The 26,260-nt window shown below is 42.5% G+C and overlaps 1 protein-coding gene across 1 annotated transcript in view; it reads left to right on the plus strand.

Annotated features, from left to right (window-relative positions):
* Nucleotides 1–26,260, plus strand: part of diaph2 (diaphanous-related formin 2) — a 529,613-nt gene that overhangs the window by 112,632 nt on the left and 390,721 nt on the right. The gene's annotated exons all lie outside the window — the stretch shown is intronic.

Below are 26,260 nucleotides of genomic sequence, written 5' to 3' on the forward strand. Positions count from 1 at the left end.
CGGAAAAGGTTTCCTATCGATTATGGCGCGGAAGCTGCACTTGTTAAATAATGGATGCAAGTAGCAGCTGGGAAGCCATTGCTTTATACCCACAGGTTTCCTGGGATTTTTATTGGATCGGCTAAATGTCATTACCCCTCAGGTGGGGAGGTGATGAACCAGGATAAACTTTGATGTGTATGGCCCTGGGTCTGATGCCGTGGGTCCATTAACCGGGCAGAGCACGTTGCCACATCTCCCTTTCTCTTCACCTCCTACTTCCAGTGGTACATGTTCTAGGGAATGTGTAGTTAAGTGAACCGCTGTTGAGACACTGGTTGCAGGCTTTCAACTCTTTCCCTAACTGCTTATGCGTGCATGCGTGTGTAATGGGGGGAGTGGGGGTGCAGGCGGTTAGGGGCCAAACTTCGAGAGATACTTCACTGACTAATCCTCCCTGCTAAGGGTCTGGCTCTGTCTTCTGTCTCCAATAATCCTCTCCCAGCTTCCATCCTAATGTTGCCCAATGTTCACCAACAGTAATAAATTCAACTCCAAGACTGTAATTTCGTATGAAGAAATCTCCTCGGATCACGCCAACAAACACTATAGGAGATACCTTGAAGGTCAAGCACCCATCTCTAAATAATTGTGCCCTGGCACAATTGTTTCCATGGCAAGAGATGGAACTAAGCCTGCCCTTTAATATTCATCCAACCTTCTTTTCCCGATACTGAATTAGTTGTTTGTTTATTTTCCCTTTGTTTTTCCCCTGTCTGTTTTTTCTTTCCCCGCGACCCTGGTGTAATTTGCATCTCATATTCAGATGGTGACTTTTTGCTGTAAAATCTCTGTAGGATAGTTGTCAATTAACTCAGTGTTTCACACTGGTTGTTGTCTTTATTAGGCAGCCCAGGTGCATTTCAGGAGACCCACTCAGGAGGCCAACGTGTGTCAGCACTGTGGGGCTCAGCTGGGGGCGGAGGTGTGGGGGAGAACTCCCTCCCTTGATCCCAGGGATTTTGTAGGAAATGTTTATGAAAATGTCTAATGCCGTTAATAATCCTTTATTAACAACCTAGTGGCTGAAGAAAGGGTCATGCTACAACAGGGACAGATGTATAGGGCTGTGCGTGTGTACACACCAGTGAAGTGACTTTTTCACCATTTTCTGTCCACCTTGTTGGAGCCAGCCACACTTCCCCATGTGTGATATCCAAAAGGCTTAAAGAGGTTTACACCTCGGTGCCCGCGTGTCCTTAGCATAATTCAGCGAATGAGGCAATTGTGTGCATTTACAATGCAATAAACCTCATTATGTCTGCCCACTAACCAGTTTCCCATTATCAGGAAAAGGTTTTATGACGGGCTTATGCGGCCCAATTGTACCACGGCGCGTCAGCCCATTGTTGGATGGGCGAATGTGATTCTTGTCTTGCCCTGAGTGAGTTTAATGTTACTCCAATGCCTCCTGAATGGGAGTATTCCTCGACTGAGTGCATCTGTTCTCAGGCGATTCAACTCGAGTGAATTTGGGTCGGCAGGGCAACAGTATTGCCATCACTTTGGCATCGAGGACTGACGTGCGTTTCTGGATGTCTATTGCTGACATCTTCCAACCAAAGACAAAGAATAGGCTGATTAGATTGTCCACTGACTTGAGAGGAATTTAAATACATTTAACAGTGTTTTATGGATTTTGATGAAGTGGGTGCTCCGCTTTATATTTACATTTTAGTCTTTTAAAGAATGGTCTCATCCTGGGTGACTCACAGGAGCAGATATGGTCTTGATCAAGGACAAAATAGCAAATTCTTTAATTCGTCAGCTTTGTGGTTCAATCCAGCAACCTTTTAGTGTAATTTTTGGTGTTCAGAAACTAATCACTATGCCATCTGCCACCCTAAAATGTGTTTGATCCAGACGTATATGGAGGTTATGGTAAGTTAAACTGATCAATGCAAATAGTTACATAAGCGCAGCTTTAGTATGGATTGGGCTTAGTAAGGGAAGGATACTGCTCAGAGGTTAGAACCACTGCTAATTGAACCGTGTGAATGCTCGGCACATATTGAGAGGTGACAGATCGATTGGGTATTGGTTTTATGGCTGGTGGTAAAGCTGCAGATTTTATGGGAGGGCAAAAATACATCTTGGCCATCTTAACCCCATTCACCACTTTACCCTTGAAAGCTATTCTCCATTGTGGCCTTATTCACCTGCTGATAGTAAGATGGTAGAATTTGAGGGAGTTTAGACAGTGTCCCGTAGCCAGCCGCAGCTCATCTTTTTACAGTTGCGCAAGGCTGAATGTCCGATTTTACAGTTCATGGAAAAGTGTGCAACATCTTGGCAACTGCACTAAAATAATATAGCAATGTGCAATCTTCTGAAATGTGCATCACAACTGCAAAAAAGACAACCTGGAATGTAGATACTGGCTTAATTTGCCAAGGACTACAATGCTCTTCAACCTTTGATTGGGTCTCACCAGGACCCTATGATTCTCACCAATGCTACGTTAACACAAACTGCAAGTATCTGAGCTCCAGGCAGGAGGCCCGTTCTAATATGTGCGGATATTAACTTCACCATACGTTTTCCTCTTTGCAAATATTAAGGCTAAAAGGTGACCACCGTCCATCGTAAATCCAAACCCATCCTTATCCAAACCTCCCTTGATCAGCCATTGGGTGGCAGCCCAAAGCAGTAAAGACTTCTGTCTGATAGCATTTTAAAGTTGGCATCGAACACACTTTTACCCTTGTCAGTCTCCTTTAGGTCATCCTGGAAGATGCCTGTACGGAGAAGTCGTAAAATTCTGTCCCTGTCACGGGGCAAATTTAGAGACCTAATTTTCAAATCAAATGATAAATCTTATAACTTGGCTGGCCAGGGTTGGCGGCGGGCGGATCTTTGAGCGATCTTTGCCTGCTCATCACTCTCTCCCCAGAGCTGCATTTCATTTCACACCCTCAGAGCAAGCCTTGCCAGCAGAACCAGGCACGGAGTCACAACCCACTAAACCAAATGAAATAAGCTGCGGAGTGGTTTTGGTTATATTCATGTTCCCGATTACTCTGGGAGGTTTCTTTTTCAGATACCAGTTGCTAGTTTCATTTTACATTAACTTTTTAGTTGTTTACCACAGTGTCCCAATCTTTCTTTCACATGGACCGGAACCTACACAAATATTTTTGTGGCCCAGTATTACACGTGGAGCCAGACCTAAAACAAGTACATCTACCTTTGTTTCTTAAGAATGTATAGAGCCAAGTGGGTTTGTAGTGTCACTTTTCATTTTCTCTGCAAATCTAATTCCTAGCTGTCATTCTTGAATCCCTGCTTTCTGTGATGCTGACTGGTAAAAGGAATGAAAAGCTGTTGTCAGCTATGTAATTTAACTGTAGGTTCATCACTCTCCTACCTTTGGATAAGTCGATATGCTAATATGGCTATTTAAATTGCTATTTAAATTATCAATCATATTCCTGTAAGCTTGCTTAAGGCTTGTTTACGTTATGCTATATTTTCAGACCTACCTAAGAATACTCAAGATGTTTGATTATTTTGTTGTGTAAACTTGCAGATATTGATATCTCAACGCCACCTTCCAAGTTACCGTGCACACCCACACCCCCACACACACACACACACACACACTCTCACACACACTCTCACACACACACATACCAGAGGGTTGCAAGTGTAAAGATAACTGTCGGACCTGTGTCAAGATTCTTTCCGGTGTGCACATAGATTGCTTGATTTTCCCACAATTGACGGCCTCAATCCTGCACGGTACGTCTCAGACATGCTGGTGTAAGTTCAAATTCTATGGAAAACATTATGCAAACTAAGGTAAGTCTATCTAGCGTTTTATTCCCTATGTTGAAATGTAAACCAGCCTTTAGGCACTCTACTCTCACTTGTCTTTGAAAGGTTAAGGTAGAATGTTTATTTTGGTTGGGGGTGGGAATTAAGTCCATCCTGTCAGTCTTTTTGTTGTTTTGGGTGAGAGTGTTTTTTCAGGTGTTTTAGGGAGTCCGATGTGTCTCATCTTACAGGGTGAGCAATTCCACTCCAATTGATTACCTGTCCTGTGCTTTTGGGGGAGGTGAAATACCTGTAAAGGTCTCTGCAGCAAACTCCATGACCTGATACGGTCCAGGTTCTGGAGGTTCGGAAACCTGGATTTAGCACTGTTATCCAGAGTGACTAAAGGAAACAATTAAGGTAATGTGTCTTGCTTAAGGGCACCCCAACTAAATTGTTTACCTTTTCGGCTTAGAGATTTGAATGAGGAGGTTTTCGGTAATTGGGGTTAGTAGCTTCTGTCTTCTCCATTAAGTTGACACCGTAGCATATAGTGGCACATTTTATTTATTTGGCTCTCAAAGCAACAGCACTGAAACATACAATGCATTTTGGTACGAGGGACTGGCCCTCTCAGAACATTGTAGGACAGTGGTGGGGAGCTAGATTTAGCCACAGGGCAGTTTTTGAGTAGATAGTTGTGAGGACAGAATATAATTGTACTATTTCTGAAAAGTTATTTGTGCACTGCAAATTCAACATATCTAAGTCCTAGAAGAGTACCATAGAATGTATAACCTGAATATGTATATTACCTGATATGTCTCATGTAGATAAATATTCTGATCCTATATTCGGTACTTAGTGGAAGCCCCTTTGACAACAACAACAACTTTAAGTCTTCTTGGATATGCCTATACAAGGTTTTCACACTTGGATTTAGGCAATATCTCCAATCAACTTCAGTGTTATCTTGGCTGTATGCTTCAGGTTTTTATGCCAAAGGATGAATCTTTCCTTTTTCCTCATTCCTGTCCTGCCTTTCAGTCCCTGCCACAGAAGCGTCCTCCTAAAATTATTCTTTCACCACCATTTTTCAATGTAGGGATGTTATTAGTCAGGTGATGAGCAGTGGCTATTCACCTGATATAGAGCTTGGCACTCAGGCCAAAAAGTTTAGATTTTTGTCTCATCAGACCAGACAATCTTTTTCATCATGCTTTGTGACCTTTAAGTGTCATTTGGTAATCTTCAGATGGCATGTCATAGCTTTTTACTATTGACTGGCTTCTGTTTAGCCACTGCATGAGGCCTTATTGATGGATTTCTGCAGAGATCGTTGTCCTTCCAGGTTCTCTCATCACTGCAGGTTGTTAGAATGGCCACTGGATTCTTGGTCACCTCCCCGACCAAGGCCTTTCTTGACAGTTTGTTAGTTTGGCTGGACAGCCAACTCTAAGAAGAGAACCTCTTCCATTTCCCAATGATAGTTCCCACTGTGCTCTTGGGAACCTTCAATACTTTAGCAATTTTTTACCAATTTCTTCAGATATATACCAATAAAGTTCTAGGGGCATCTCAAGCATAATTTCAGAATTCAGGATGCATCTGAGCTCATGGCAAAGGGTATGTCTGTGCATAACACATTTCTAAAGTCAGGTTTCCACTTTTTCATTATGGGCTGTTGTGTGCACAATGATGGCATTCAATTCCTACTGTGGCGGACCAAAACGGAAAACAAGAGCGTCCAGGATCCTGATATGATACCATTGGTGACCATGTGTACATTCTGCTTTGACGCTTTAATGTCTATAGAAACCTGGCAATTTTGATGGCAGAAATTTGTGATGTGTGTGTGTGTGTGTGTGTGTGTGTGTCTGTGTGTTACAGCAGGGGAGGGCATTAATGTGTGGCAAGGTATTTTAGCGTGGGTGGCTGGGTGAATCACGTTGAGTCGTAAAATAAGTGCTCGTCTAGTGCTGAAATTCTCCAGCATCTGTTCAGTTCTCTGTTTATTACAGTGGGATGGCTGTTATGCATTCAGAGCAAGTTGCCGTGCTTGTGTGTGGCAGGGACAGCGGTGCTAGTCTGCATTTACCGGTGGAGCGACGTAGAGCCTGGTGTAATGATGATCGCCATATCCCAATACATACGGCCGCAAAGCTACGCCGACTTGGAATTGACACAGAACAAAGAGGTCCATGCTCTCCTTTTCATGTTTCACTCGTTGTTTGTCATGTCTGACCTTAATGTTGGGTGTTGATAATGGTCCCAAGCACTTTCTACAGCACACACATGCACACAAACTTTCAGTATGGCACAGAAGCAGGCTGTCTTTAAATGAACTTCGCTAAAGCAGTGCTGCGTTCATCCATGGGTAAGGAATGCACATACAGGAGGTAGCAGTGCCCGCTATCGCTTTCGAGCAGCTAACGACACAGCCGCCTGACAGACCCCCCCACCCCCACCCCCATTGTTTTACATGGAGTGATTTATCAATTGCTAGAGTAGCTGGGTTTGCTACAGTGGGTAATGTTATGTGCAACATTGTCTCGCAATCATGTCATGTATTGGGAAATGCTAATATTACTTTAGTAGGGACCTCATTGCAAGGAGGAGAGGATGGATGGCACCTTCATCTCTTGTTAGTTTGGAGCACAACCTTTTTGATTACCTGCCCTCCTGTAGCCCTTTGCTCATCCTTTGACGTTTGTTATGTGCAGGCCTAGTTGAATGTTCCGCTTTCACCTGTTACCAGGCTATAAGGAACCACATGCTCCATCCAAGCTCACTGTGTTCTATCCTAGGGGGGATTTGGTTTTTGCTCTAGTGAATGTTTGACGCGTAGCGGGAGGCTACAAGTGGAACAATCTGATTGGAGGGGCAGTCATGAAGTCACTAGTCTTTGCTTAACATTTGGCGAGCATTTTTCAGAGTTGTTTGTGTGTATTATTATGTTGTCACCTCTGCTCTGTTGGCATGCTCCCTGTGTAGTTGAGCTCTTTATCCTCGTTCCAGAAGTTGGACTCATTACCATTTTACCAGGCGGTGCAGTAGTCCCATGGTACCGAACCTTCAGGCTTTGATATTTCCAACGCTCGTCCTCTTCCGACTTCTCTCACCACTCTCGCCAGCGGAGCCAGCATTCGAATAAATGAGGGGAGCGAGGAGTGCGATATCCCCCATTGCATCCTGCTATTCCGGCGCTAACTTGGGCAGGTTTTTCTCACTCCAGCTAATTCCTCTGTGACAGGCCCGGATCAACTGAGATATGGATGGAAAGACGGAGGGATTGAGCTGATGCAAGGAGGGAGCATAGACACATCATTACCGGGGCCTACCCCAGAGCCTAGTAGTTCAGCGCTGAGGTTAACTGGTTGGGTTGCTCGGCGCCAGTTGGCATGGCTACAGGCTCCCTGGGTATGGGCCTCGTTTCGCTCTTCATGTCTCCCGAGACCCTGGTAACCGCCGGCGACTGTCCATCAAAAGGCGGCCAGTGGCTGCGCATAACTGCACCTCGCCCAAAGGGGCACCTAATGACTGTACGAATAGACAAAGACATTAGTCACGTGGCACCATTCATTCATATGTAAACTCTGTAGGGCGTTTAAAGCTAAGGAATTGGGTTAAGATGGCGTCTCGTGGGAGAATATCTGTAGCAATGCACAGTTTGAACTACCCCAGTGACGTCGCAGGCTTGCTCAGTACTGCCCCTCTCACACAGCATCTCCCATTGAAGGCTGACCGGGGAACTGCAGATTGCCATTAGCTTCTGATCCTTCTAAATTCTTGTTGGCACAAACCAGCAATACCTGCTTACTGCAAAGCTATTCTCACCCTTATAATATCAGTGTGTGGCTATGGAAGCTAGTGACAACTCCTTGAATTTTGTGCTTGGTGAGTGTGATGAAAGGGGACAGTGGATCTCACGGGCCCCCAGCCAAGTCATTGCAAACTACAGTCGTGCTTGTTATATTTTACATGATAAATCACCTGTAGCCTAAGAAACCGCTAATGGGCATCTTTAAAAAATGCTGTAAATGATATTATAACGTAACAGTGGTGTAATGAAACTCCACATCTCTCTTTTATGATCTCATCCCCTATTAAGTGAGCTGTTTCTGCAATATAGAGAAATGAAGGAACAGGCATGGCGGCCCACAGCGCAGACCGGGGCTTCGGCGGTTGATGAATGTCTCTATCTGCAGGCATTAGGTGTTCCATTTTTCATAGTGTGGCCCCGTCGGCCGTGGCGACGGGGACCGGCCCTCACTTGCGCGCTCGCGCACGGCCCCATGATCCTCGTAGAGGCTGACTAATCCCAGGCTTGAGTTCGAGGGGAGAGCGAAGCGTAGGCGCTGCTTGCTTAACTGAAAGGTCACACATGTCAGCGGCCCTGAGGGAAAAGGTGGGGGGTAAATGTATATGCATGAGTTGAAAGTAAGCATAATTTAACAGTTAAAACAAAAAACAAACCACTGGGATTGAATACCTAACCCTCGGAGTATGAGGTACTGCCTTACGCCAATCCGTCACCCCCTTCTACAACGCCATACTTTGTTTATACTAACAGTGCCCCTAGTGGCCAGCTTTTGAACGAATGCATAAAACCGAAAGTATTTTCTTCTTTTTTTTCCACACTCGCGTGCACTCATGAGGAGAATATATGCGAGGGAAAGTGAGAAAGGAAGGTTTCTTCCTCTATCTCTTTCACAGCCGCTGACCCATGGTCTGGTCCACTGAAGAGTCATGCCCTAGCGTCCTTCACTTTCGTCTCCATTCCATGATGTGTGTAAAAGCGTCAGATATTTTATTTAGTTTGAGAATGTCGAGTCCCCCTGGCAGACGTGGTATTGATGCTGCTGTCTTGTGTTCCAACAGGCACCCTCACCCCCTTCACAGTGCACTTCTTTTGACCAGAACATGTGGCTCTCTCACAATTATGTTTAATTATATCCTTTGATCTGTATGATCAAACAGGAAGAGCTTTGCCTCTTTACGAGTCTCCATCTCCCTCGCTCGCTCTGTATCTCTCTTATCAACTCATCTCTAAACACAGCAATTATCTAGCCCTGCTGTTGTTCAATATGCACTTTGTACTTCCTTGAAGCAGGGTGGCTCCATGCAGTTTGAATTTGATGTGCTCTAGGAGCTCAGTGCAATCCTCTAGCCTCCCTGCAACAGTATTCCAGTGTTATTGCTGCATTTTATTCTTCTCTTAAAGTGCTATTTGAACGTAATTGTACCATTGTGACTGTTATTCTAGCCTTATTTTAGAATTGTTCCGTGGTCACTTGGGCAGTAGAAAGGCAGCCTGCCACGCTCCTGCAGCGTTATTTTAGCGTTCCTCAAGCGTTCTTTCATCATTACTTTCCAGTCCACTAAGGGCTGCTCTCACTTCAGTATCGCTTGGGTTTCAGGAAGGCAACCTGCCACGACTGTAAGAATCTAGCCTCCCATTCAACAGGCTAATTAATCTTGCTTTGTTGGCATAGTCAAGCCAAACCTGAAGAGAGAGCGGCTCTCTGCTGATGCATGGGCTTTTCTCTGAAGTTGTTGCCTTCATTTATGGTTAGTTAAAGATCTCTCCATCTGTTAGTCTGTGCGCGTGCATGCTCGTGTAGACCCTGGGCAGGAAACTTGGTGACGTATCTGTATTTTCACCTATTGAACGGTCCGGGGCTCTGTTGATGGAGGATGCGTAACTCTGTTTTTGGTATTAGACAAAACAGATTTTGTTTTCCCAGACTTCAGGCTGCATGAGTTCAATGAGATTTGATTAGTATAGAAACCTTTCTCAAGTGCTTATTTCACATCCAGTACACACAAACACACACGATTCCCTTAAAGAACACCCCACCTCCTCTTTTAAGTGACAAGATGATAACCTGTGTGAGTTCGTTGTCATTAACATCATTTCATATAGTGAATTATTGGAGAAGGTCCTTATGTGCACATGAAAAGATCTAAGCCAATTCATAAAATAAGCAAATCAAATGTTTTCCCAACTGGATAGATATTTACATTCCATTATGTTGTGTGTTTCTTTTTCCCATGGCAAATTCCTCTACTTTCCAGATATTGTAAATGTCTCAGTAGGTTTTTGAACACACTAGCTTAATGAACTTATGACACAGACACACACCTGACTTGGCATATCACCAGGGCTACCATGAGTCCCAATGTCATTAATCACCACAGTCATCTGCGAGGAGGGCCATCTTTCTGATCTATCCACTGGACATTGTGGGGATGGACGTCATTAGTGTCCCAGCCAACTCTTATTCAGATCTTACCTCTAACACGATGCTATATTACTTCAAATCTATAATGTTGTTATGCACCACCTGACTCAAACAGACCTCTAATTCACAATATATTTCTCAAATACATATACATTATCTTCCTATGTATAAATGACAAAACAATAATTAAATAAACTGTAAGTTGATAAATAAATTATAGTTTTGGTCATAATGGACACCGATTTTAGACAGTAGCCTATTTGAGTATAATTTGGGCCTATAAAAGTGCCCCATAAACAAAAACAGTGGAGCAAATCCTATAGTATGTTCTAATAGAAATACTTTTGCTTTTCTTTTAAATTTTTTAGCCTACAGTAGCTTTTTTTCTGGTGTTCAATTCAGGCCTACATTAGATAAAAACAGATTACTTTAGAGCTTGACATTCGTGATAACACACTGGCCCACCACTTTAGAAAAGGAACCGCTGAAAAACATAATTACAGGGAATAAAACAATGTTGACTATCCTCTGCTTATTGACTTAATTAATCCTGTCTTTAAAATGCAGCACTGCTTCCAAATTGGAACAGTATTTTAAATAGTTCATAGACATGCAGCAAAATACATCAAATGTTGCAATATTTATATAGCAACCTCATGAGGTTTTAAAAAATATATATTTGACTAAACATTCCATGACAGAGTAAGGCGTTCTTGGCAGACTAGATTGATTCAGATCAAGAAATAATTAACACAGTTTGCTTGGTAGTGAAATATGTATCTGGTTGTAACTGGAAGACAGTTTGCTGCCTCCAGATATTAGTGATTATGCAGTATTTGTTAAACTAGCCATCTTGAAAGTTGAGTCCTTTACTATCTTGCTCCTTTATGCTGAACGTGTACAGTTTATACAGCATATTTCTCATGTCAGTGGAATAAATGAATTTGCATTGATGAAAGCATTGATGACAGTTCCTATTGGTGTATGTTCATTGAGACCAGCTTTGTTACTTGTGAAATTTGACTGCCAGGTTAACCATGTGAGAGTATTTCTCAACTTTTCCCCCATTAATCTCTCTGGCTATTTCATTTTCTGGTGCATTGTCAGTGGCGCTACTGAGGGATAGCCTACCTGTTTATGCTGTAGTTGTTTGATTATTGATGTTAGTTTGTAAATGTGTGACATTTGCTATTCTTTTTTGCAGTAAAACTTTCACAGGAATTCTGTGAATTTTTCAAATGCTTTTCAGCTAATTATCTTTATTTGAGCTGTTACTACTGTCTGTAAACACACAGTTCAGCGACTGAGATGGCCCATGTGGCAAATGGAATATTGGCTTATAGCTCTGCTGTAGCTATGATTGGCTGTGTTGCACTGGTTGTTGTAGGGTTCAAGATTGACACATTTAAATGAATGTGGTCTTGCTTTGCCTATAAGAAAGTCACACAGCTATCTTGCAAACTTGAAACCAGTGGAAGACATTGCCTTAAAAAATAGGATTGCATCCCCTTTTTTATCAACACCTCTTGTCGACAACAGCAAAACACCCTTTTCAGACTCTGCAGTCCGGAGTACCTCCTGTCTGGGGCCAGCTGATATAAAATGTAAATAGGGAATTTGGGGTAAACCTTGAAAATATGCAATACAAACTTTGCTAGAATGTAGTTCTTCCTGACATGTTGTAAGACGTGTGCAGAAAGTTTACCCCCATTCACACCACTTTGGTGCAAAAAACACCCCATAAACGAACAATGGGATCTCTCTCTCTCTACTCTCTAAGGCTTTTTCATTGTCAGATAAGTTGTAACGAGCATAAACAAACAGTGTTCACCGTGTCGGATACTTACTCATCACACGCGCCGGAGATCCGTTCCATTCAGGCGGCTGGTTGTACCAGCGCAACACTGGGAGCCACAGATCATTTGAAGTCAACCAAATATTATTGAAGTCTTGTTTACCCTATCTGTTGAAATGTTGTTCTGTCGAGTCTCTAGGGAACAAGGGAGAAATAACCAGCGTGAACCCACAGTTACTTAGGCTGTGTGTGTGTGTGTGTGTGTGTGTTTGATCTGGGTTAACCCCCTGCAGAGGGGGTTTTGGAAGAAAAAGCAGAAGGGAGAGAGGAGGAGGGTAAACGAGTAAATGACTCCAGACAACATGTGAACGCACATCTTTGTGGTTGCCTCCCTCATTTACAAGCCATCGTTTTTTTGTGTTTTTTATTTGTATAAATTTTTTTTCTCTTCTCATTCGTGCCCCCTTTCCCTGCCCTTTCTGCAGTCACTGAGCAGGAGATAGAAGGTGCCAAGACTAGTTCATTAGGCCCTCACAGTCCAATCAATGCGACTGAGACTGCTGCCCGAGCTCTTTAAATGAGATCTACTGCAACTTAAAGTGCCTTTGTTAAACGCCTGTCTTGTTTACCCCAACGTGACATAGTACAAATATGCAAATAAATGCTGTAGTATCCGTGTGTAGATTTCACAAGTGACTTGCCCCTTTGAGGTGCTGTCAGATATTGTCTTTGCCTTTTGCCTTAATTTGTATTTTTGAATATATTGCGCTTTGTATCCTCCATCGTCATGACTTTATTGAGCCACTAACGGTTGACCTTCGGCTGCTGGCGTAGAGGTGGACATGGGGGAGTACAGATAAAAGCAAGATACTCTTCGTACAGCTTGTGTTAGGGCTTGTCATTAGGCTGAGCTGGCCAGAGGAAATCCATAACCTCTTTTCAACAATCCTAGTTTGTTGTGCCTTACTAAGAACAAAATGGTCCATTAAGTCAAATTTTGTCTGCCCTGATTGGCTGATAAGTATGGTAAAGTGATATTGGTGGATGTGGTTTACTTTGTCTGGACATCAGCCCTTTATTGGGATTTTATAGTAAACATTACTCTCTTGACTTACATCATCTGTTTGCCTCCAGTGCATGTAACTATAGTATAATATCTGCAATGGAAGGGTGTATGAGTAAAATCTCTCTCGCTATCAGTTTCAGACAGGTATGCTGGCTGGCTCTTGATCGCATCTATTCCTGTCTTTATTGGGGTGTCATTAAGATTCAGTACAGACACACAGGGACAGCCATGTGCACATCCACAGGAATGCACACACGCATTCATAAATGCAACAAGAGGCACAGACACTGTTGTGCAAACACACACACACACGTTTTTCCGAAGTCATGCAGTACCGCGACTAGCAGCACTGTAACCATGCAGATTGACAGCGGTCCCTTGTCCTATATTAATTGGCTAATGGTTGAAAGGGTTGATTAGAAATGCATCGAAAACCGGAGCTGGTTATCAAGATAGACAGCAGCTGAAGATGGTCTGAAACAAGATATCTGATGCATCTCATCGACTTGGAATGTGTATCTTGCCGTGTTTTGGGTTTGGAAGTGGTTGCAGGTGTTTGCGTGGAGTGTAGTTTGGCATGCGCATTTGTGGTAGTGTGACTGTGCCCATTAATAGGTCTTGGTAAAGAAACAGATTTTGAGATTATTTGGGATTCTTGTTTGGGTGTCGCTTCTTAAAATTCAGAAACCAGTTTTCTAAATCTGCATGTTCTCTTGGAAGGTGTTAGCTGAGAGCGAGGTTAGAGGAAAAGTACCGGCCATCATGACGAACAATGCAGCTGATTTGATGTGTTGTGGCATTGATGGAGCTGCTTCTCACTTTAACATTGACTGTTTGAGTTCCCATCCCTACCAATTGATGTAAGAATGCGCCCTGCAGGCTCCAGGTGTATCATGGCTATCGAAATCAATAGGGCAGGGCCAGGGTCCACATGTTCAGCGTGGATAGAAGCTCTCAGGCTCAATAACCGGGGCTTTCTTAAGAACCATCTTAATTCCAGGCTGATGGTCTGTGAAGCCACTTTGTAACAATGCCTCATTGGTGTCTCTTCACTTAGTTTTTGTATTTCTGTGGAAGTACCTGATACTGTAGCCCCAAAAGGGTGAAAGAAAGTAACTGCTATCAAATTTGTTATGAAAAAAAAATATGTCCCCAACAAAAGTACAACTGTACAAGAAAATGCCAAATACTGTTGACATTCTTGGAAAATAAGGCAGTTCTCTCCATTGTAGGTCCTGCCCGATGGTTGTTATAGGCTCCTTTTTAATTGGCCATGTCCAGAACAGGAGCAAGACACAATGGCAGTAAAACACCTATTCCTTTAGATAATGTCTTTGTAGTTTCACTGTTAGAAAATCATCCTTGAGGGCTCCAGTGTGTAATTGACTGTTTCTACCCTAACAAGTAATCTAGCAGCGTCTCAATGTGTACACCGCACATACTTAAAAAATATCTTAAAAAAAATAACGCCTTTGATGTTCCAATATTTTATTTATGAATTCATTTGCCATGCTTAGAGCGCCAGCGGGCCCGTATCTCCAGGATTTTATTTTATTTATCAGTCAACAGCCTCTGGTTGGTTTCAGAACAGGTTAGTTTTGTCCCGTCATCTCCCCAAGATTTATTTCACAGTCGTGCTCTCTCTCTCTGCACTTGTTTCGAAGGCCCTGGCTTATAGAATTTTTAAATTGATACATTATTTCCATATGTTGGATCACCAACATTTAGTTCCTCTTCTAATCCCATTTATCAGACTGGCTAGGTTTTTTTCCATGCAGAAAGACCAACTTTCTTCATAAATTGGAGGATGGCTTTGCAAACTTTTCCAAACTTTGGAGGCCATATAGGGAGTCCTTTTCCCCACTCTGGTTATTTGACAACGCCATGCAAAGTTTACTCAACCGATCTCATTGTAGTATTCTCTATTGCATGCATACTTTGATGTTCTCACGTTTTTTTTTTTTTCTGTGTCTGATAACTCACAATTTTCTAAAAGCACTTACTGCTGTATTCCTGTTAAGGTTAGGAGACTCAATGGGTGCCTTTCCAGTGGAAACATTGTGTCCTTATGGGTGCCCTTATATGTGAGGAAATGTCATCAAGTGTCCTAGTTGGTGCCCATCCAATGGAGATAATGTGATGTAGTGCCATGTAGGCTGCCCTATATACTAGAACTTTTGTTGGACTCTACGTGCTCCTACATGCAAGACAATGTGCCCTCATGGGATGCCTCTATGGTAGAAAATGCTCGCCTGGTGCCTCCTGTTTTTATATCCTTTTAAAAAACAGTTTAGTGGCAGCATGATTCTACCTCAATTTCATTTCTGTTTGGAGCCAGTAACTCATCCAGACAGTTTATCGAATAGTTAGCAAGTTAAAAAGTTAAATGTATATTTAGAAAGAAGAAAGCATATAAGAACTGTCTGGATGAGTTTATTGGTCCCAAAAGAGAGTGGAGGTACCCCTTTTGTAACAACTCGTTGTGGTGTAGTGTTGGTTAGGAACCAGGCGCAGGCAGTAATCTCGTTTGTGGGTTTAATACTCAACAAACAAACCAAACACGAACGGAAAACAATACTAATGACTGAATGAAATAAAAGTGCGCAACATGCGTCTTAGCAATAAACATTCAAACAGTACATTAAACAACACTCACCGATTAACTAACAAACAGCAACAATGACAGCGACAGCAACAATGATCCACAATGTGGGGAGCAGAGGGGAAACATATATACACATACAAACGAGCTAGATTGGGACCTGGTGTGGAAGATTGGAAACATGTGACAGTCCGGGATGTGTTCGTGAGATATGGGAACTTGTGAAAACATGGCACGGTGGCGCTGCTGCTCACCGCACCATGACACCTTTATTTTTGTTTTTTTAATCCTCACACACACACTCAGCCACACCCCCTTTAAAATATTCAGGTGTCAGTGGGTTTAGTGCAGTCTGAACTGTAACCTTCACAGCCACACCCCGTTTAGAATATTCAGGTGTCAGTGGGTTTAGTGCAGTCTGAGCTGTAACCTTCACAGCCACACCCCGTTTAGAATATTCAGGTGTCAGTGGGTTTAGTGCAGTCTGAGCTGTAACCTTCACAGCCACACCCCGTTTAGAATATTCAGGTGTCAGTGGGTTTAGTGCAGTCTGAGCTGTAACTTTCACAGCCACACCCCCTTTAGAATATTCAGGTGTCTGTGGGTTTAGTGCAGTCTGAGCTGTAACCTTGTTGGTTACACAGCAATATTTGTTACATTTAAACCAACTGAAAGATTGCAGCTGACTTAAGAAGCATTACTAATGTGCTTTGTTTAAGTTTTTAAGCCATATACCATGTTATACAATATGCTACAGGATGCCTTGTTAGGTAACTTAGTTAGTAATTTCTAAGCTAACTAATGGACTTGGTCCAACTCAAATCAAAAAGAAAGTGTAGAAATATCCCTAACTTTTATCTATTCTGATTCCATTCATCTCACTACCCTAACTATGCTCCTCAACATACAGTTGAAGTTGGGAGTTTATACACTCACCTAAAGGATTATTAGGAACACCTGTTCAATTTCTCATTAATGCAATTATCTAATCAACCAATCACATGGCAGTTGCTTCAATGCATTTAGGGGTGTGGTCCTGGTCAAGACAATCTCCTGAACTCCAAACTGAATGTCAGAATGGGAATGAAAGGTGAATTAAGCAATTTTGAGTATGGCATGGTTGTTGGTGCCAGACGGGCCCGTCTGAGTATTTCACAATCTGCTCAGTTACTGGGATTTTCACGCATAGCCATTTCTAGGGTTAATAAGAATGGTGTGAAAAGGGAAAAACATCCAGTATGCGGCAGTCCTGTGGGCAAAAATGCCTTGTTAATGCTAGAGGTCAGAGGAGAATGGGCCGACTGATTCAAGCTGATAGAAGAGCAACTTTGACTGAAATAACCACTTGTTACAACTGAGGTATGCAGCAAAGCATTTGTGAAGCCACAACACGCACAACCTTGAGGCGGATGGGCTACAACAGCAGAAGACCCCACCGGGTACCACTCACCTCCACTACAAATAGGAAAAAAGCTCACCAAAATGGGACAGTTGAAGACTGGAAGAATGTTGCCTGGTCTGATGAGTCTCGATTTCTGTTGAGACATTCAGATGGTAGAGTCAGAATTTGGTGTAAACAGAATGAGAACATCCATCATGATCCATCATGCCTTGTTACCACTGTGCAGGCTGGTGGTGTAATGGTGTGGGGGATGTTTTCTTGGCACACTTTAGGCCCCTTACTGCCAATTGGGCATCGTTTAAATGCCACGGCCTACCTGAGCATTGTTTCTGACCATGTCCATCCCTTTATGACCACCATGTACCCATCCTCTGATGGCTACTTCCAGCAGGATAATGCACCATGTCACAAAGCTCGAATCATTTCAAATTGGTTTCTTGAACATGACAATGTACTGAAATGGCCCCCACAGTCACCAGATCTCAACACAATAGAGCATCTTTGGGATGTGGTGGAACGGGAGCTTCATGCCCTGGATGTGCGTCCCACAAATCTCCATCAACTTCAAGATGCTATCCTATCAATATGGGCCAACATTTCTAAAGAATGCTTTCAGCACCTTGTTGAATCAATGCCACATAGAATTAAGGCAGTTCTGAAGGCGAAATGGTGTCAAACACAGTATTAGTATGGTGTTCCTAAAAATCCTTTAGGTGAGTGTATATACCTTAGCCAAATACATTTAATCTCAGTTGTTCACAATTCCTGACATTTAATCCTAGTAAAACTTCCCTGTCAGTCACTTTATTTAAAAAATGTGAAATGTCAGAATAATAAAGAGTGATTTATTTCAGCTTATATTTTATTTCATCCCATTCCCAGTGAGTCCATAGTCTGCATTCACTCATTTAGTATTTGGTATCATTGCCTTTATTGTTTAACTTGGGTCAAACCTTTCAGGTGGCATTCTACAAGCTTCCCACAATAAGTTGGGTGAAGTGAACCCGTCCTTCCTGCAGAAAAGCACTCCCAAAACATGATGATGCCACCCTAATGTTTCAAGGTTGGAATGGTGATCTTAGGCTTGCAAGCCTCAGGCTGTCAATATAGCCTTAGGATGTCAATATAGGACTCGATTTACTGTGGATATAGATACTTTTGTACCTGTTCTCTTCCAGCACCTTCACAAAGTCCTTGGCTGTTCTTCTGGGATTGATTTGCACTTTTTTGCACCAAAGCATGTTCATCTCTAGGAGACAGAACGCATCTCTCTCCCAAGCAGGATGACGGCTGTGTGGTCCCATGGTGGTTATACTTGCGTACTGTTGTTTGTACAGATGACCGTGGTACCTTCAGGCATTTGGGTATTTCTCCAAAGGATGAACCAGAGGTCTACAAAAAGCAATTCTCAGGTCTTTGGTGATTTCTTTTGATTTTCTTTTTCAGTTGTTGCATGTACATGTGTACGTTGGGGACCTCATTGCTGCTATCCCTGTATTTCAGTTGCACATGCCACCTTGCACCTTCAATTTGCACAATTATAGATAACAAATATTGTTCTTAATTGTTTCACTTATACATTACTTGCACTCTTCTATTTGCACTTCTGGTTTGATGCTAACTGCATTTTGTTATACTGTACTAGTACTTGTTCAGTGACAAAGTCAAATCTCCGATTGAATAACAATGAAATAGCAATGACATCAATGAATGAGTGGGCGATAACCCCCTGATCAGCCCAGACATACATATGCATGTGAATGAAGTGTAATGATGAAGACTGATGATGAGGGTAGAAATGTGATAATGCACCGCCCATTCTAGTGCTTGAGCCTCCTCGCAAAAAAATAATAACAACAACAGCGACCTTTTACTCTGCTCATTGAATTTATACTTAAAAAATTCATGTATTTCACGGTGTGATAAGCAAAAAGCCCAGGTGCAGGATGAACAGTGAAACAAGGGTTTAGTACACATGGACTATGTGTTATTTATTCTTTGAAATTTTTGGTGTTTATCAAGCAACCATGCTTTAGGCCTATGCATGGTTATTCATGTGAATTTCCTTTGATCGCCGCAAACTGATTGATAATGTCTGCTATTTTACTTTGTAAATCATCAAAATGAAAACTAAATTCTAATGGATTTACTTTGAATAATTAAAGTTTTCTGTAATTTTCATTTTGTACATTTTGTAGGTCCTAATAAAGAATGAAAATACTTTAGCCTGTGTTTTTAGAAATAATTTTTCTAATGCCTGGTTTCCACTTGTGCCAAACACTGGTGTTTTACCCTGAAATCAAGAAATGTTTCTGTTTTCATTGACACAGGCCAGTGCCAGTCAGCCACTAGGCCGTGGCCCAGCTGTCACCTGGTGTCAAGTCCCAGACTTTAGGACTTTAGGCCGGGGGTTTGTGGGTTGATGCGTTACGTGCTGCGAAAACACCGCTAATTGTGCTTTTTTCGAAAAGTGATGTGTAGTCTATCATTTACTGAGTCTTTAGCATTCTCATAATGGTTTTTTATATGATCTAACAAACAGATCCCTGATAAAATAAAGAAAATAAAGCAATAGTACAGGGAAGCAAAGACTTGACGGAAAGAGTTGGAATGACCGAAGGTGGTACGATGTTGTTAACTCAATATAAAACGCAGTATATTGTGCTATTCGAATAGCGATGTGTATCATTTGCTTTGTCTTTAGGCTTCTCGGAATGGTTTTTATCCGATCTAACAAACAGATCCCTAAAAAAAAATCAACAGTACCAGGAAGCAAAGACTCACAACGGAAAAAGTTGGAATGACCGAAGATGGCACTATCAACACTATCCCCTCAGAATTCTCCCAAATCCTTGAATTAAAGGTAGATAGTTTTGACAAACGACTTAAACTTAATAATGAATAAACTGGCTTACAGTTGCAGTTTAAACACTGATTTATAAACAAATTGAGCATGGCGGTATTATTTAATTTTACTACCAGAAAAATATAGCTTTTTTTTGCATTTTTTTTTTTTTATGATAAGACCTTCAATACAAATACAAAAACAATACAAACACATTTTGTAATTGTTTATTTTTTAGGCTATTCTATACAGTTTGACAACCCAGTAGATAAACTGATGCCCTGGCTGGAAGGTGATGAGAATGTGTATGCTAATAGGGCTGATTCGTATGCTAATGACGAAATAGGTTCGGCTCTGGTTGATACTGTTTGTCTGAAAGGCTTGGTAGTTCTAGTGTTAAAACTAATAATGGAAATAGGTTAAAACCCATTTAAACTACCTTCAAATCGAAATGTGTCCTTGTAAAGTTATGTAAAAATATTTATAATCAATGTTTTCTTTGCAGCTACCTTTTTGGCCAGAACAAGCCCTTGGCTTTGTTTGCCCCACACCACTTCAACAATGAATTGGCCTCAATCCAATAACTCATGTTCTCTCCAAATTGAAAGTTGTGATTTTTATTTGAGTGGTCCCTCTCGTCTACTTTGGTTTCATTTGTTCTGTCCTCTGTGGTGGTCCACTCGCTGTTGTGGAATTGTTGGTGCATAACAGTGATTTGCTTTTGTATGGTCGTCTATGGAGAGGACCTGGGGTAACATGCAGAAAAAGTTGAATGCGTGCACTTGTTGTGGTTGGCAAGGGGTGAAACTAATGTATCGACTGGGTTCGATAATGTGGCCTTGAAGATCGCTGTCAGAAGAGATACTGTACTGTAGAAGATGATATGAATGAGGGAGGGCAAGTGAATAGTAGAGAAAATATTAACGATTCCTTGGGGTGTGTGCATTGTGAAAAATGAGAAAGTTGGGGGTATACTGTATATATTCCCCCCCTTTTTTACATTTATAATATAAACACCTGATTTTCATCATCACTCGAGGCCTTGCTTCCCTCACCATGATCTCGGCTTCGCTCTTCCTCTCCCGGGCATGAAAGCACCATCCGCTGGGACACAACTCTTTTGGAAGTGTGACGAGGAAGAGATGGAGAAAGGGCATGGCCACAGGGTTCTGGTGGGAAATCACCGGCTGAGCAGCCGCCCCGGACAGATGAAAGGTCCTTATCTGCACTCAGCAGGGACTGTCGCTGCTGTCCTTTTAGTAGGGCTGCTGTGCTGGAAAAGTCATTGTCCAGCCAGCTAGCATCTCAACTGACTTGTGCTCCCCATTGAGCATGTTTACATGAACACTTATAATTTGATATTTAGCTGATTATAGCAGTAGGCCCTCTATGAAATCTGTCATGTAAACACCTTGCTCTGCTTATCGTAATGAGCATAAGGTCAAAAATGAAGTAACCAGGGTATGGGTGTTGGGGACGTGGGCCGGAGTACCTTATAGCAGTTTACTGCCTAATACCAGTTAGACTTGTATTAAGGCAAGTGTGTAAAAAAGCAACAAAAAAACACCTGGCCTGAATGACTGAAGACCGCCGCCCCCGACAACTTCTCCACGGCCAGCTAAGTGCAACCAAGTGCTCTGAAAAAGCGTTTCAGGAAACACAGCAAGAACCCACTGAAACTGTGTGTCTAACCCTTCAAGGCTGGAAATCATTGCGCTGCAGAGGTCCACCTGGCAGAACACCTGTGCCAGAGGGGCTTATCAACTAACAGACCATCTTAAAAAGGAAATGCGGCATGTTCAGCTGGGAAAAGCGACTGTGAATTTCAGCATGTCCCACATGTAGCGAAGTGTGTGTGTCCCCCAAATCATTAGAGGGGCATTCATCATCAACACTTTTGGTGGACGTCTATAAAGGGACAGAGAGATTGATTGTATGTAGGTTTTATTTTTATATATATATATATATATATATATATATATACATACACATTATTGTTATTATTATACTTTTTTTTATAAAGGAAACTGTAAACTCACAACCATGCTCTCACAAGTAAATCCTTGTGTTTGTGTCTGTGTATAAGCGAGTGCACAAGGATGAGCCCATGCATACGTTTTGTAGTCCTACCACTCTGCCCGTGACAGTATGTCACTCAATCTCTAATGAGCAGTGAATTAAGGAATACAATTATAAAAGAATTCCAGCTACTTGCTTTGATGTGCACTAATTGTGACAGATTGTATCAGTAATATTTTTCAAAACGTCAGTGGGGTGCTCTTGTTATTTCCATTAATCACACACAAAGATATGATAATTACATTTTTCTATTATTTCCCTGCACATTTATTTAGGTAGCCAGATTGTAATATGATTCAATTCCTTATTGGGTTCCCACGACCGATTGTACGTAATGCTTTAAGCTCTCGTTGCTTCTGGTTCAGTTTCCCCTTGGTTCCTCCTTGCCTATTGTTCTTTCTGAGTCATGATCCTGCATTATGATGCCAGCTCTTGAAAAGCATCTGTCTCCCTCAAACAAAGGCAGAAAACCTGATATTAAGTCACCTCTTTCCTGAGTCATCTTGTTTCTGTAAAGTTTGGGTTTGACAAGTGGCAAATACTAACGTGCGCACGCACACCCCCGCACACTTGTCAGTGGGAAGTTATCTGATTAAGCAGATTGAGATGACACTTTGTACGTGCAGTAGTTTAACATGATCATTCAGGCGCTGTGACCTCTTGCTGAGATGAATTACATGGACAATATGTGGCCCTACTATCATCTACTCCCATCGGCCCTTAATTATGCCCTTGCTGCACACATCAGACGAGAGGCAGAGATGAAGGCAGAGAGAGATCAAGAGAGAGCCAGAGATGGTGAGAGAGACTGAGAGAAAGTGGCGGAGAAGCAAAAGGAGGGTGAGCGAGAAGCTGGGAGTTTGAGGGACACTGACAGCAGGGAGATGCAGTAAGATGGAGTGTAAGGGAGGCTGGTATACTGGAAGCGACCAAGGACGGAGGCAGAAACCAAGGCTGAAGGCAAAGGAGAGAGAGCCCCCCCCGCCCAGACACGCCACCGGGCACTCCTTCTCAGTAAACTGACAAAGAGCTTGAATAATGTATCTATCACTCTTGTTGAGTGAGGGCGTGCAGCGGTGGAGGCTGCCAGCTTGTTATTGGCTCATTACAGGTGAGGATGACATGTGGTGGTGTAGCCTGCCTTGGCATGCTCTCCTTCTACTTTTGCCCTGGTTTTAGGAGAGAGGAATGGCGATAGTGAAAAGGTAGTGGGGAGAGAGAGAGAGAGAATGAGGAAACACCACACCATGTCCCCTCTATCCCCAAAATGAAATTGACAGCCTCGCTGGAGTAATTGCTCCCTGGTACTATTTTCTTTGGCAGGAAATACTGTTATCGACAAATACAGAATTCAATAAGAGCAGGAGATGAGGCTTTTCTCAGCTGTGGTCAAAAGGGCCTGTGTCTGTCGCCTAGCCATTGGGTTGTCACGCTCCTGCGCCCCTGTCTCTGCTTTTTACTCATTTTTTTCTTTGTCCGCTCTGTTCCTGTTTTCCGTTCTTTGTCTCCTTGTCTTCTTCTCTTCTCCTCCTGCCTCTCTGCCGCTCCTCGCTCCCCTTCGTTCCCTCTCTGCACTCTCACTCTCGATTCATCCTTCCCTCCCTCTCTGAACTCTCACTCTCCATTCATCCTATCCTCCCTCTCTCAGGGGTCTCTTTAGTCCACTTGCCTATATTCTGAGAGCCTGAAGGGGAAACTCAATTACCCAGTGGCATGGTGGGTATCGCTGGCTGCCCTCATGATTGGTGTGGTGGTGGTGGTGGTAATGTTGATATCATCCCTAAGGATTGATTTGGCCAGGGTCATTAAGCAGCCTATTATGGCCTGTGTCTTTGGTTTCCAAGAGGTAAAGGTCAATGGATAATGAAACTGGAGCCGTAGACTTTCTGTAAAGAGTGGTCAGCCTGATGGGAATTGCTGAGCAGAAAAGAACAAAAATCAAGAGAATGTATGTGTATTTTCCCTTGTTCATTGCATTATTCATGATACGATGTACACAATGTGATGGCAGATACCGTGTCTTGTAAGAACCTGGTTCCTGATATTCACATGGATGTCACACAAACATACATACAACGGAACACACATCTTAAATACACACACCATGTTGTGTTCCAAGGTATGATTGGCTTTCTGAAGTTTGAGGGATGTGTGATTATTTGAAGTACATTTCTAGTCTTTATGCTGATTGGATGTGTATAGGCAGTGCTTATTCCAACACGCTGAATAATAAAAGAAAATCCTCTTTTCAGGACTCTGCAGGACTTTTCCTGCAGGATTTTATCAAACAGTAACAGTGTTATTTTTTTCAAATCGTAATTTGTGAAATATGCAAAAACCTTGGGGTTGCATTGATCAACTGTCCAGTGTATTCGTCTTTAGGGAAAGGGAGTGGCGATGTGCAGATAAGGACTGTGAAATCAAACTGTATGGTAAATGGAGGGTTACCTACAGATGGGCAGTAGACTCCGGAATGAATCAGAACTTACTATCAAGAAAACAAAGGGCCAGCGAGAAAGGCCTTAGACATCTGGGAAGATATAACCGGATAAGCTAGGGAGTGCTTTAAGGTATTCCTGTACGGAGTAATGAGTAGGCCACTAACCTCTCCTAGTACCCTGATAACTTCTATCAGCCAAGTAAGACCGCAGCCATAATAGGAGTGCCCTCCACATTCCCAGAACACTACGAGGAGAAAGATGAATTGAGTATTCTTCGGCAGTGCAGAGATCAAGAAGAATTAAAGAGGCAGAAAGACTGTTAGGAAAAAAGAGATGGAGAAATAGATTGACAGAGGCAAATCGTAACGGATAGAAAGAAAAAAGCAGAGAGGAAATGGAGATTTTAAAAAGATCAAATGGAGATGGTGGAGGAAAGGTGCCCGGGGAATGATGTATGTGTAAGTGCAGAAAAACGAAGCTCTGCTCACCTCCCAGCAAGATTGACAGTGTTCATGTCAAATGGCTTTGGAAAGATTTCAGGCTTAGTAGGTGATACAACATTATTGTCTCCAATTCAAATCTGTAATCAAATAGATTTTTTTTTGTAAGTTGCGTATCGTACATGTATTCTTTGAAAGAGGGTTTCTCGAACCTCCCAACTTGAGCAGTAACATGAGGTAACATTTTCACAGTATACAATTGATTTGTCTTTTTTTGGCAATACTGACCAAACTCAACCTTTCTGCATACAAAAATCCAACCCGTAGCATTAACTTTTTCTCCTGTGCGTCATTACCCTTCAGATGTCAGCAGTGGTCTCCACCATTACATGTTAATCAGACTGGCTCTTTCTATTTGAGTCTGCCATGTGGGAGACCGTCCACCAGACCTCTCTCCCCAGCAGATGAAAGCAATCAGGGATCACTCCCAAACTGCCTATTAGTGCACCCTACTTGGTGTGAAATGAGCAAAGTCATTGAATAAACACATTTTAGATAATTCAGCTTCAGTCAAAGCTTGGTCTAGATCCCAGACGCCACCAAACTTGGGCTAATGATGCATCTTGCCATAGAAATCTGCTGTCGGCTTGCTTCTACCTGTAGCAGATTCTGATTGATAACCCACCTTGCACATGTTTCTTGTTTTTTGTTCCACCTCTGACTGGCTTGTTTTTCTCAGGTTGTGAGATAAAAATGATATATGAAAAAATACACTCGACAACATCATCCTTTGTAAGTAAGCTAACAAAATGATTTAACAGAATGTGTTCAACCTTTTTTTATTTTATTTTTTTTACATGATATTGTAAGGGAGTTGTGGAATAGAGAATGCTTTGACAGAAGTCACTCTTCCTTTTGAGTTGACTTTGTCCCAGGTTTAGAAACTGGTGGGAGTGTGTATTGTGTTGTCGTGACTAACCAACATAGTTTTTTGTGTGTTTGTTTACCCAGGCTCCACAATTTAAGCCTGACTGTTCCTCCTCCTGCATTTATCTTTGACCACAGCCATGTTGTTAGAGATATGAGGCGTTTACTCATCAGGTATTTTGCTGTGGTTCTAGAACTGTGTAACCCAACCAAACCGCTAGTATTTCTGGGTGCCGCGGTATGTTCATGCTAGATGACACCGTGTCTATCTCTGCAAGCAGCAGGTAGGGTCTTTGTGTAGGCATCAGTGTGCAGCCATGCCTCTCTCTTGGAGGTTCTACCCAGGAATCCATTTGGAGGAAGCTGGGCTGTTTGTGTTGAGCATGCATGTTAGTAAGAATGGTTGGCACCTAGCCTCATTGAATGGCTCCCTTTAGGATAGACCTCCGTTTCAGTTCTGTCTTGGCTGATTGAGGGAAGTCAAAATGAGTGAACATATCCAGAGCCATTTCCATCCCCACAGAACTCACTCTGAAGTACAACGATGGAAAGCAGAGTATTGGCTCCTGTCACAGTGGCACCACTGGGAGATTGTAAAGGACATTAGCTTGTTTACCATGGAA

This window comes from Esox lucius, chromosome 4, assembly GCF_011004845.1.
Source record: "Esox lucius isolate fEsoLuc1 chromosome 4, fEsoLuc1.pri, whole genome shotgun sequence".
In the NCBI taxonomy this organism is placed as follows: Eukaryota; Metazoa; Chordata; class Actinopteri; order Esociformes; family Esocidae; genus Esox; species Esox lucius.